This window comes from Narcine bancroftii, chromosome 4 (assembly GCF_036971445.1).
Source record: "Narcine bancroftii isolate sNarBan1 chromosome 4, sNarBan1.hap1, whole genome shotgun sequence".
Classification (NCBI taxonomy): Eukaryota; Metazoa; Chordata; class Chondrichthyes; order Torpediniformes; family Narcinidae; genus Narcine; species Narcine bancroftii.
Genome location: NC_091472.1, coordinates 57407464 through 57422176, shown reverse-complemented (window position 1 = coordinate 57422176; position 14713 = coordinate 57407464).

Below are 14713 nucleotides of genomic sequence, written 5' to 3'. Positions count from 1 at the left end.
TAGCCCTGGACAGAAGTACCAAGTCATACATTTCTAATTAGCTAACCATACACAGATTTATACATATGAAATTAGCCAACCCTAGATAGAATGAGTCAACTCCGCATACCAAGAGACTGTAGCCCCGAGAATCAGGAAGGTGTGAATAAGGACAATGACATGAAGGGACACCGACAGGATACCCCCCCTGGTTCTCCAAGTATACTGAAATTGCACGTAGGCAGGCAGGATTGCCTAATGCCAAACCTCTCCAGCAGGAGGCAGAAGAATGTAAGGGGGAGGGTATTCCTACACTGAAATCAACTGTATAAAAGTTGGGTGAGCCCCAGTGTCTGTGTGTATTCCCAGGGTAAGGGGAAGCACCCAACTTTGCATTGTTGTAGTAATAAATGTTCTTTGTTCTCAATTTTTGTCTCGAGCAATTTCTTTAAAGGTACTTTAATTTCTAACAAATGGGGACTCGTTCGGGATCACACTCCCTCCACTGACAGAGTACCCCGACGACGAGAGTAGGTGCACCCCGGCTGATTCAGCTGGACTCACGGGCGATGGGTGGCTGGTCAGTGGAAGAAGCGAGTGATATCCGAGAAGAGGCATTGAGAACAAACGACGGAAGGAAGCGCACTAGAGCAGTACTACTAGAACTCGGTAAGAGTATTTTACTTGTTTCTAAGCATGGGAATAACGGGCAGTAAAGAGGAGAGTCCTGACACAGGACGTGACCACCAGATAGCTACGTACAGCCCGCTTGGGTTGATGTTATCTGAGTGGGGCACAGGAAAGACCCGTGGTAAAGAGAAACTGACGATGGTCAGGTATTTTACTTGTTTCTAAGCATGGGAATAACGGGCAGTAAAGAAGAGAGTCCTGACACAGGACGTGACCACCAGATAGCTACGTACAGCCCGCTTGGGTTGATGTTATCTGAGTGGGGCACAGGAAAGACCCGTGGTAAAGAGAAACTGACAATGGTCAGGTATTGTTGTATTGAATGGGTTAAATACCCGGTTAAAGGGAGCTCCGTGTACTGGCCAAAATTCGGATCCGAGGATGAATGGATGTGTAAAGCTTTGAACCTATGGCTCTATCAAAACCAGAAAGACAATGTTGAGAGCAGGGAATATGCAGCCTGCTGGCTCAAGGGATCCATTGAACAGCTGGTTTTGAATGAGAAAGAATTCAGGGATAAGAGAGAGGAGGAACCTTTTGTCCCTGAATCACAGGGTTGGGATGTGTTACATTCCCTCCCTCCACCTTATGTTCCTCCTATGCCGGCTCCTATCTTTCCTTCCCCTCCTATGACCTACCCTTCTGCACCTTCCCCACCTCCCCCACCACTAGAGAAGAGAGAAGAGAGCAGGAGTGGTATGATAACTTGCTCACAAAGCACTCGATTACCACCTCTGTTGGCAGGAGAGAGAGGTAACTTTAATTCAGAACAGCGTGAGACTCTTCAGGAAGAAAGGGCAGAACCCTTTGATTCATTTCCCAGGGAGCAGGAACCCAGACCTAATAAGCCAGAAACCATTTGGATGAGACCACTGCGGGAAGTTCCCATGGGAGAGGGTCTCGGTTTCGTAAATGTGCCCCTGACCAGTACTGAAGTGCGTAACTTTAAGAAAGAACTGACCTCCCTGATAGAAGATCCCCAGGGATGTGCCGAACAGTTAGACCAATTTTTGGGACCAAATTGTTAGGAATTAAAGTACCTTTAAAGAAATTGCTCGAGACAAAAATTGAGAACAAAGAACATTTATTACTACAACAATGCAAAGTTGGGTGCTTCCCCTTACCCTGGGAATACACACACATACTGGGGCTTACCCAACTTTTATACAGTCAATTTCAGTATCAGAATGCCCTCCCCCTTACATTCTTCTGCCCCCTGGATGGGTTTGGCATAGGTAATTCTTCCTGCCTACGTGCAGTTTCAGTACACTTGGAGGACCAGGGGGTATCCTGTGGGTGCCCCATCATGTCATTGTCCTTATTCACACCTTCCTGATTCTCTGGGCTACAGTCTCTTAATATGCAGAGTTGACTCATTCTATCTAGGGTTGGCTAATTTCATATGTATAAATCTGTGTATGGTTAGCTAATTAGAAATGTATGACTTGGTACTTCTGTCCAGGGCTAGGAGACCCTTATCTGATCCAGACTACCTCAACTTCCTACATTCTATTGTACCTTACCATTCCTTATCTTAGTCCTATGGTCTTGTCACAAAGGATAGAAGATTCTTATGTTAATCGTGCTGACTCTGCTTTCCTGCATCCTAAGCCCCAAACTTATCCTGTTTGAACTGGTTTCAGCCATTTTACTGATGAACTTTAGTTTCTTCCATGTTCATAATTTTAGGTCAATTTTCCCATCTCTCACAATCCTCACTTTTCTTTTAGATCAGTAATACTGATCTTTCACCATGATCAGTGTTACTGATCTTTGGTTACTAGTGTCAGTGTGACTGATCCCCCCCCCCCCTTTCCTCACTTTTCTTTTAGATCAGTAACACTGATCTTTCAAGTGTAAGGTGTAGTTTTACCCAGCTGGTCAATAACCGAATTGTAATGTCTGTGTAAAGTCTTTAGGTAGGGGAGCACCATGAAGGTCAGCGGAGTGAGTCCAGCTGCTTATTAGGGTTTGGAGTATCAGGCTCCAGTTCTCAGTAAAGAGTCTAGTCCATCCCATACGTTGAAATATTGAAGCAGTGTCTTTGAAGCACACGACCTTTGTAAGTGTTGTCCCGACGAAGTCTGTGAGAGGCGCTGCCTTCAGCAGCGAACAAGTAGCAGTCTCTGAGAAGCGCTGCCTTCAGCAGCGAACGAGTAGCAGTCTATGAGAAGCGCTGCCTTCAGCAGCGAACGAGTAGCAGTAGTCAGGCGGTTCCGTTTGATTGTGGCTCGTATCTGATGTCCTCTTCAGCCCCGAAACCTAGGGCCACCGATCTCCGAAGGCTGTTTGGAGCCTGATATTAAAGTGTCAAGCAGCTCACGTTGTTGGAAACTGGTGCTCCCTTTCATGGGGTGATGAAAAGTGACCAAGCAGGGGGGGGATTGTTTCTTGTGATTTAACTGTGTGTTGCAGCTTGTCTGCTAACATTAGCATATATATCATTGAACTTGTGAGTTGCAGCCTGTCTGTGTACATTAGCATATGTATTAACTCTCTCTCTCTCTGTTACATGTACAATCCTGACTACCATTCTGTCTGTCTTTGTCCCACCATGTCCTTTGTGCTATCGCTTCAAAACTCCTGTCTTTAATACCTGTGTAGGCTATGATACAAATTAGATGTACTCCAATAAAGCTGTTTAATTCCCCTGGTCCGTATTGGGATCCCTTATATCCCATTATGACTATACATTAAATCTATGCCCTGTCTACATTCTAAAGGAGCTGAATTGTAACCTCTGCTGCCCCTATTCCAGGGGGGCTTAAAACATTAACGAACAATATTCCAAAGAAATTAGTAAACAACAATGAACAATACATGTAAAGCTCATTAAAAACAGCATTAAAATACAATAAGAACTGAATAAAGCACAATAAATGTAAAGCTCATTGAAAACTGCAATAAAATACAATAAGAACTGAATAAAACACAATAAATGTAAAGCTCATTGAAAACTGCAATAAAATACAATAAGAACTGAATAAAACACAATAAATGTAAAGCTCATTGAAAACTGCAATAAAATACAACAATAACTGAATAATCAAAAGACAAGTAAAATACAACAATAACTGAATAATCATAAAAAAAAACAAGTAACATTACGGCACTTTGTCACGGCGCAGTGTAAGTTTCAGGTCTGATGGATGAGGAACTGCACGCCAGGTTGGGGTTTGAATCTGTGTGTCGTGGTGTTGTGGTTCAGAAGCTGGTTTAACCCTTTGAATGTGGGTCCAGCCTTTCTCTCTTGTTCTTACTGCGGTGTCTGTAATTAAAAGTACACAGAAGGGACCATCCCAGGCAGGTTTTAGTTGATCCTCTTGCCATGCTTTTACATAAACCCAATCGCCAGGTTTTAATAAAATGAATAACAATCTGACTTTCCTTTGTGTTAGTGTAAAAATTGTAAAATGAAACACAAACCATATTTGCATGGGTTTTGAATATGTTAGACCTTATTAAAATGCAGTTGGAGCTGCTTGTCTGTATGGGGCACAACCCTCCAATTTGTTAGAGTGAGTACATAACAGACATTGCAGCACAAGAGCCCCTGCAAGAGAACTTGAAACATATTCAACCTTTAGTTCTGCCTTAAGTAAAATGCCTTGTGCCACAGCTCACAGGAGCTGGCCTTATTTAAAACAGTCTGTAAAACAGGCACCAAAAAAAGTTAAAAGATGTTCTTATGAAGATTGCACACACAATAATTTAAGTACAGGCTAGTTTCTATTATATTCCACTTAAAAGTTCTGCTGCATGAGTCCTGGAGCTTGTGGAGTCATTATTGAATCAAGAAATATTGGTGCCATGCCAATCTCATTCTAACATGCCAATTTCTCCAGTCCTTAAGTCAAGATGTACTGAATAGCATCTGGTACAAGATCTGTGAGTTCTTAATGATATTATTCTTATGCACCCAATTGTTCTGAACTATGCCACCAATTTAAATCATATTCCACCTATTGCAGTACTCACACAGCACCATAGACCAGTTCGCAGGTTTATTTCTCCATTAAGTTGAATCCAGTTGCGCAGGGTTTACCTCCATGATTATTTACAATGTAACTTCCGCACTACCGGATTTAAATATAAACCTGATGAATGGGGGAAAGTTATCATGAATTAAATAACAGCGGCAATACAGAGAAATTGTGCTGAGGCATTAATTTCACTCCAGAGGAAAATGCACCAGAGAAATGAATGATTAAACTTATAGGAATCCCCATAGGAATCCCCAGAGGTATCTTTATTCTCCAGAGGTGGGTGATCTTTAAACTCACGGACCTTGACTGCTGAATGTGTAGAAGAAATGTATTTGATAGGGCTCCATACCTCTAACTGCAAGACAAGAGCCTGAAGCCTCAATTTCAAGTGCCACAGTGCACTTAAAGGGACATGCACACTCCCCCTTCAACTGGCTGATCCAGCCACTTTACACATCAGATCCTTTCTTTATCTCACATACACTTAAAGTTAAGATGTATAGAACTCACCCTATTTGCGCAAACATTTCTCCCTGCAAATGTTATAACATCACTCAACTCTCAGGTACTCCCTGTGCAAAATCACTTTTAAATACAATTTATTTCATAAATTGGAATTAACTGGTAGTTAAATTCGCTAATTCTACAGTATTGAAAAACGATCATTTATGACATTTAATTTTTAGCATGAATTTTAATCAATATTGGTCAGTGACTGAAGTGGGAAGTCATGATTTATGAAATTATCTCTGGTCTCTACTCTCCCACTCCCTGCACTTCTCCCAACATTCAGGAGCTGGCACACAGTCCCTGCCTTTTTTTCCATGTTACTCATCTACTATTCCTTTAACTGCTTGCATCAAAATGTTAGCCTTTGCTTTCTGCTTATCCTCAGATGTCTGGACAAATGCTTTTTGTGTGATCTGTAGAAGCTGGGTTATTCCCTGCTCATGCCAATTTTCTGTCTTTTGTAATTTTCTCTTAATGTCTGGGGCTGAGTTGGTAACAAAACCTGTTAGTACCAATTGTTCCCCTGCTGGGGATACTATGTCGAGACCCCCATATTGTATATATATATGGTCCCAAAAATTGGTCTAACTGTTCAGCACATCCCTGGGGATCTTCTATCAGGGAGGTCAGTTCTTTCTTAAAGTTACACACTTCAGTACTGGTCAGGGGCACATTTACGAACCCAAGACCTTCTCCTACGGGAACCTCCCGTAGGGGTCGCATCCAGCTAATTTCTGGTTTCTTTGATTTGTTTTCCTGTTCCCTGAGGAATACATCGCAAGGTTCTGCCACTTCTTCCTGAGGGGTCTCACGCTGTTCGGAGTAACAATGCTCTACCTCTACTGTTAACGGGGGTGGTAATCGAGCGCTTTGTGAGCGAGTCACCATACCACTCCGGTTCTCCTCTCTCTTCTCTAGTGGTATGGGAGGAGGAGGGGGAGGTGCAGAAGGGTAGGCAATAGGAGGGGAAGGAAAGATAGGAGCCGGCATAGGAGGAACATAAGGTGGAGAGAGGGAATGTAACACATCCCAACCCTGTGGTTCAGGGACAAGAGGTTCCTCCTCTCTCTTATTCCTGAATTCTTTCTCATTCAAAACCAGCTGTTCAATGGATCCCTTGAGCCAGCAGGCTGCATATTCCCTGCTCTCAACATTGTCTGGCTGGTTTTGATAGAGCCATAAGTTCAAAGCTTCACACATCCATTCATCCTCGGATCCGAATTTTGGCTAGTACACGGAGCTCCCTTTAACCGGGTATCTCACCCATTCATTACAACAATACCCGACCGTCGTCAGTTTGTCTTTACCGCGGGTCTTTCCTGTGCCCCACTCAGATAACATCATCCCAAGCGGGCTGTACGTAGCTATCTGGTGGTCACGTCCTGTGTCAGGACTCTCATCTCTACTGCCCGCTATTCCCATACTTAGGAACAAGTAAAATACTCTTACCGAGTTCTGGCAGTACTGCTCTAGCGCGCGTCCTTCCGCCGTTTGTTCTCAATGCCTCTTCTCGGATATCACTCGCTTCTTCCACTGACCAGCCACCCGTCGCCCGTGAGTCCAGCTGAATCAGCCGGGGTGCACCTACTCTCGTCGTCGGGGCACTCTGTCAGTGGAGGGAGTGTGATCCCGGACGAGCCCCCATTTGTTAGGAATTAAAGTACCTTTAAAGAAATTGCTCGAGACAAAAATTGAGAACAAAGAACATTTATTACTACAACAATGCAAAGTTGGGTGCTTCCCCTTACCCTGGGAATACACACACATACTGGGGCTCACCCAACTTTTATACAGTCAATTTCAGTATCAGAATGCCCTCCCCCTTACATTCTTCTGCCCCCTGGATGGGTTTGGCATAGGTAATTCTTCCTGCCTACATGCAGTTTCAGTACACTTGGAGGACCAGGGGGTATCCTGTGGGTGCCCCATCATGTCATTGTCCTTATTCACACCTTCCTGATTCTCTGGGCTACAGTCTCTTAATATGCAGAGTTGACTCATTCTATCTAGGGTTGGCTAATTTCATATGTATAAATCTGTGTATGGTTAGCTAATTAGAAATGTATGACTTGGTACTTCTGTCCAGGGCTAGGAGACCCTTATCTGATCCAGACTACCTCAACTTCCTACATTCTATTGTACCTTACCATTCCTTATCTTAGTCCTATGGTCTTGTCACAAAGGATAGAAGATTCTTATGTTAATCGTGCTGACTCTGCTTTCCTGCATCCTAAGCCCCAAACTTATCCTGTTTGAACTGGTTTCAGCCATTTTACTGATGAACTTTAGTTTCTTCCATGTTCATAATTTTAGGTCAATTTTCCCATCTCTCACAAAATATATATACAATATGGGGGTCTCGACATAGAATCCCCAGCAGGGGAACAATTGATACTAACAGGTTTTGTTACCAACTCAGCCCCAGACATTAGGAGAAAATTACAAAAGACAGAAAATTGGCATGAGCAGGGAATAACCCAGCTTCTACAGATCACACAAAAAGCATTTGTCCAGACATCTGAGGATAAGCAGAAAGCAAAGGCTAACATTTTGATGCAAGCAGTTAAAGTAATAGTAGATGAGTAACATGGAAAAGGCAGGGACTGTGTGCCAGCTCCTGAATGTTGGGAGAAGCGTCGGGAGTGGGAGAGTAGAGACCAGAGATAATTTCATAAATCACGACTTCCCACTTCAATCACTGACCAATATTGATTAAAATTCATGCTAAAAATTAAATGTCATAAGTGATCGTTTTTCAATACTGTAGAATTAGCGAATTTAACTACCAGTTAATTCCAATTTATGAAATAAATTGTATTCAAATGTGATTTTGCACAGGGAGTACCTGAGAGTTGAGTGATGTTATAATATTTGCAGGGAGAAATGTTTGCGCAAATAGGGTGAGTTCTATACATCTTAACTTTAAGTGTATGTGAGATAAAGAAAGGATCTGATGTGTAAAGTGGCTGGATCAGCTAGTTGAAGGGGGAGTGTGCATGTCCCTTTAAGTGCACTGTGGCACTTGAAATTGAGGCTTCAGGCTCTTGTCTTGCAGTTAGAGGTATTTCTTCTACACATTCAGCAGTCAAGGTCCGTGAGTTTAAAGATCACCCACCTCTGAAGAATAAAGATACCTCTGGGGATTCCTATGGGGATTCCTATAAGTTTAATCATTCATTTCTCTGGTGCATTTTCCTCCGGAGTGAAATTAATGCCTTGGCACAATTTCTCTGTATTGCCCCCATTCATCAGGTTTATATTTAAATCCGGTAGTGCAGAAGTTACATTGTAAATAATCACGGAGGTAAACCCTGCGCAACTGGATTCAGCTTAATGGAGAAATAAACCTGCGAACTGGTCTATGGTGCTGTGTGAGTACTGCAATAGGTGGAATATGATTTAAATTGGTGGCATAGTTCAGAACAATTGGGTGCATAAGAATAATAATATAATTAAGAACTCACAGATCTTGTACCAGATGCTATTCAGTACATCTTGACTTAAGGACTGGAGAAATTGGCATGTTAGAATGAGATTGGCATGGTACCAATATTTCTTGATTCAATAATGACTCCACAAGCTCCAGGATTCATGCAGCAGAACTTTTAAGTGGAATATAATAGAAACTAGCCTGTACTTAAATTATTGTGTGTGCAATCTTCATAAGAACATCTTTTAACTTTTTTTGGTGCCTGTTTTACAGACTGTTTTAAATAAGGCCAGCTCCTGTGAGCTGTGGCACAAGGCATTTTACTTAAGGCAGAACTAAAGGTTGAATATGTTTCAAGTTCTCTTGCAGGGGCTCTTGTGCTGCAATGTCTGTTATGTACTCACTCTAACAAATTGGAGGGTTGTGCCCCATACAGACAAGCAGCTCCAACTGCATTTTAATAAGGTCTAACATATTCAAAACCCATGCAAATATGGTTTGTGTTTCATTTTACAATTTTTACACTAACACAAAGGAAAGTCAGATTGTTATTCATTTTATTAAAATCTAGTGATTGGTTATATGTAAAAGCATGGCAAGAGGATCAACTAAAACCTGCCTGGGGTGGTCCCTGCTGTGTACTTTTAATTACAGACACCGCAGTAAGAACAAGAGAGAAAGGCTGGACCCACATTCAAAGAATTAAACCAGCTTCTGAACCACAACATCACGACACACAGATTCAACCCTCAACCTGGCGTGCAGTTCCTCATCCTGCAGACCTGAAACTTACACTGCGCCGTGACAAAGTGCCGTAATGTTACATTTTTTTCGTTTCTTTAATGGTTTATTCAGTTATTGTTGTATTTTATTGCTGTTTTCAATGAGCTTTACATTTTTGTGGTTTATTCAGTTATTGTTGTATTTTATTGCTGTTTTCAATGAGCTTTACATTTATTGTGGTTTATTCAGTTATTGTTGTATTTTATTGCTGTTTTCAATGAGCTTTACATTTTTTGTGGTTTATTCAGTTATTGTTGTATTTTATTGCTGTTTCCAATGAGCTTTACATTTATTGTTGTTTATTCAGTTATTGTTATATTTTATTGCTGCTTTCAATGGGTTTTACTTTCATTGTTGTTTTACTCATTTTTTGGAATATTGTTCGTTAATGTTTTAAGTCCCCCTGGAATAGGGGCAGCAGAGGTTACAATTGTGCTCCTTTAGAATGTAGACAGGGCATAGATTTAATGTATAGTCATAGTGGAATATGGGTTAACAAGGGATTCCAATACGGACCAGGGGAACTGAACATCTTTAGTGGAGTACATCTAATTTGTATCTTAGCCTACACAGGTATTAAAGACAGGAGTTTTGAAGCTATAGCACAAAGGACATGGTGGGACAAAGACAGACAGAATGGTAGTCAGGATTGTACATGTAACAGAGAGAGAGAGAGTTAATACATATGCTAATGTACACAGACAGGCTGCAACTCACAAGTTCAATGATATATATGCTAAGGTTAGCAGACAAGCTGCAACACACAGTTAAATCACAAGAAACAATCCCCCCCCCAGCTTGGTCACTTTTCATCACCCCGTGAAGGGGAGCACCAGTTTCCAACAACGTGAGCTGCTTGACACTTTAATATCAGGCTCCAAACAGCCTTCGGAGATCGGTGGCCCTAGGGTTCGGGGCTGAAGAGGACATCAGATACTAGCCACAATTCAACGGAACTGCCTGACTACTGCTACTCGTTCGCTGCTGAAGGCAGCGTTTCTCACAGACTGCTTCTCGTTCGCTGCTGAAGGCAGCGTTTCTCACAGACTTCGTCAGGACAATGCTTACAAAAGTCGGGTGGCACTGCTTCAATGTTTCAATGTGAATCTGCCCATGCCCATGTTCAGACGTGGCAACTTCGGACTGATGTGGGATGGACTAGACTCTTTACTGAGAACTGGAGCCTGATACTCACAACCCTAATAAGCAGCTGGACTCGCTACTCTGACCTTCATGGTGCTCCCCTACCTAAAGACTTTACACAGGTGTTACATTTCGGTTATTGACCAGCTGGGTAAAACTACACCTTACACTTGAAAGATCAGTATTACTGATCTAAAAGAAAAGTGAGGAAGGGGGGGTGGGGGGGGGGATCAGTCACACTGACACTAGTAACCAAAGATCAGTAACACTGATCATGGTGAAAGATCAGTATTACTGATCTAAAAGAAAAGTGAGGATTGTGAGAGATGGGAAAATTGATCTAAAATTATGAACATGGAAGAAACTAAAGTTCATCAGTAAATGGCTGTAACCAGTTCAAACAGGATAAGCTTGGGGCTTAGGATGCAGGAAAGCAGAGTCAGCACGATTAACATAAGAATCTTCTAGTCTTTGTGACAAGACCATAAGACTAAGATAAGGAATGGTAAGGTACAATAGAATGTAGGAAGTTGAGGTAGTCTGGATCAGATAAGGGTCTCCTAGCCCTGGACAGAAGTACCAAGTCATACATTTCTAATTAGCTAACCATACACAGATTTATACATATGAAATTAGCCAACCCTAGATAGAATGAGTCAACTCCGCATACCAAGAGACTGTAGCCCCGAGAATCAGGAAGGTGTGAATAAGGACAATGACATGAAGGGACACCGACATGATACCCCCCCTGGTTCTCCAAGTATACTGAAATTGCACGTAGGCAGGCAGGATTGCCTAATGCCAAACCTCTCCAGCAGGAGGCAGAAGAATGTAAGGGGGAGGGTATTCCTACACTGAAATCAACTGTATAAAAGTTGGGTGAGCCCCAGTGTCTGTGTGTATTCCCAGGGTAAGGGGAAGCACCCAACTTTGCATTGTTGTAGTAATAAATGTTCTTTGTTCTCAATTTTTGTCTCGAGCAATTTCTTTAAAGGTACTTTAATTTCTAACAAGCAGCTCGTTTAATTCGTTGGATGTGGCTCCATCCCTTTTCTTTCGTTCGCACTGCAGTGTCTGTAATCAAAAGTACACAATAGGGGCCGTCCCAGACAGGTTTAAGTTGGTGATCTTGCCATGCTTTTACATATAAAATGAATAGGATGCTCCAGCGGTGGGTCTTGAGCTAATAAACCCTTCCATTTTAATTCGTATAGAGAGGCAGAAAGTTCCTTTAAATATTTGGATATGAACTGATCGTTTGCCTCAGGGATAGGGGTATTAAAAGGTGACATACAAGGTTCGAGTATACCATCTTTCACCAACTGGTCAATTACTGGCTGCAGCCCCTTTCGGCCAGCCATCGGAATTGGATACTGCTTTCGTCTAATTACTTGCTCAGGATCTTTTAAAGTAACTTGCAAGGGAGGAATATCTAACACTCCTCTATTGCCTCTTTTTGCCCATATTCCAGGATTTATTAGTTCCCGATCCTCCTCGGTTAATACATACAATTGAACCCCGATATCTGATTCCTGTGGTCTGGTGCCGATAGCCAATTGGTCCTGTAACTCTCGTCCTAACAAACAAACTCCAGCTTGGGGAACTAGTAGAATGTCCTCCGTTACTATCTTCTCTCCCGTTTGTATTCTTACATCCCTTAATACAGGGACCATAAAATCTCTTCCTCCTACTCCCAAACTCATCACTGTCCCCTCTATTTTAACACCCTTGGGAGGTTGTAAAATACTAGCCCCAGAATCTACTAAAAAGGTCATCTTGTCACTTTGGGGTCCTATGCTTAAATTTACCAATGGTTCTCCGTGCAGCCTCACGGTGTGTATTGACTGAGAACCGTGACCCCCCCCCACCCCATTCATAATCTGCTTCCATCTGTCAGACTCTGGCTTTACCCTACCCTTAATTTAGTCTATGTGTCGTCTGAGTCCAGCATGTTCGTTAAATGAAATGATAGGAGAAGGTATTCAGTTCAACAATCAGTTTATTACAAGCACAAGAATAAAGCTTAACAGAGCTCTGGTTCAGTCATTAGTTCATAGGTCACCTGCACAGTGAGCTATTCCCCAAGAGTGACCTCTACTGTCCAGTCTCTACAGTTTATATAGCTCAACCTTATACAGAACAAAAGTTGGCTTCCTTTGCTAGATTTATTGCATAAGATTTATCACAAGTAATTTCCTGCTCTGCAATTATCTGGGGTGTAGAGCTCCCATCTTAATCCTCAAGGTCAGAATATCCTGTTGTTTTGATCAGAAATCAATTCATACCCCAGATATTTCTAATTATTTATTTGTTCTCATCTGGCCATATTCTTCTGTTCTACTCAACACCTCCTTCTGTCTTAGCCTTCTTACTGATTCCCATTCTCTTTGTTTCTGACAGTCTCTGTCAGGATTCTTTTTGTTTGTGCTAATCAATACCTCCTTTGCCTTAACATTCCTACTAAATTGTTTCATATCCTCTCTTTTGTATTTGGGGAGCAGGCAATTCTAAACCTACTGTAATCAGCCAACTTTGCTACATACTGTGGCTGCCCCTTACTTACATTACTCTTTCCCTTCACCATGAGATAAATATTAAATTGTTACATAGTACTGGATTCATGTATACAAACTGAATAGTACATAAGCATATATTCTACATATTTTCTATGATTAATTAACCCCTATATTCCAACACATCAGTGCGTAAGATCCCGTCTCCCTGGCTCGCATTGGGCATTCTCTCTTAAAATGTCCCTCCTTTTTACAATGGTAGCAAACTAATGCTCTTGTTTCCCAATTCCTACCAGGATTACCATGAGGTCCCGGGAATGGTCGTCATCCCCGGAATTCCCCTCTACCCTTGCCCCTGCTCTGGTCTCTACTCTCCCACTCCCGGAGCTCCTCCCAATGTCCAGGAGCTGGCACACAGCCCCTACCCTTTCTTTGCTGTCCCTCCACGACTTCCTTGACTGCCTGCATTAAAATCTTAGCCTTTCCTTTCTGTTTATTGGGCATTCTCTCTTAAAATTACGCACCTCCGTACTAGTCAGGGGCACATTTACGAAACCGAGACCCCCTCCCATGGGAACTTCCCGTAAAGGTCTCATCCAGTTAATTTCTGGCTTATCGCATAGGAGGAGCATAAGGTGGAGGAAGGGAATGTAACACATCCCATCCTTGTGTTTCAGGGATAAAAGGTTCCTCATTCTTCTTGTCCTTACATTCCTTTTCATTCAAAACCAGTTGATCAACCGATCCACTGAGCCAGCAAGCTAGACTGCATATTCTCTGCTCTCAATATTATCTCTTTGATTTTGATAGAGCCTGACACATCCAGTCCGAACTTTGGCCCTTTTATCGGGTTTTTTTAACCCATTCCAGACACAATACCTGACTATGGTCTGTTTGTCTTTCCCACGAGTTTTCCCTGCATCCCAATCAGATAGCATTAATCCTAACGGACTTTGCTTAGTTATCTGATTGTCCCATCCTTCCTTAGGACTATTTCCCTTGCTACTGACACCTCCCATACTAACAGGTAAGTAAAATTCCTCTTACCGGGATCCAGTAGCTATTCCTAGCACACTTCCTTAACGTCCTCCCGTCGTTTATTCTCAATGCCTGTTGGAATCTAGGGGTTAAAATATCACGGAATATATGACTATGTAACAATTTTATATTTACTTCATGGTTAAGGGAAAGGAGTAATGTAATTAAGTGGCAATCACAGCATGGAGCAAAGTTGGCTGAGTCCAGTAGGGGGAGAATTGTTTGCTCCCAAAATACAAGGGAGAGGAAATGGATGAAACGATTTAGTAGAATGCTCAAACTGAAGGAGGTGTTGAGTAGCGCAGGAGACACAGGCCAGACCAGAACAAAGAGTATCCTGTAAAGAAACAAAGGGAATGGAAAGCCAGTCTAGGAAGAAGATTAAGGCATGAGGAGGTGTTAAGGAGAACAGAAGAAATTGGCCAGACAGGAACAGAACGAGGATTGGAAATATCTGGGGTAGGAATTGATTTCTGTTCAAAACAATAGGATGGTCTGATCTTGAGGATTTAAGATAAGAGATCTTCACCCGAGATAAACTGTCGAATAGGAAATTGTTGGTGATATACTTTATGTAAGGAATCTAGCAAAGAAAGCCAACTTTTGTTCTGTATGCTAATTTGGATCTATATAAATTGAGC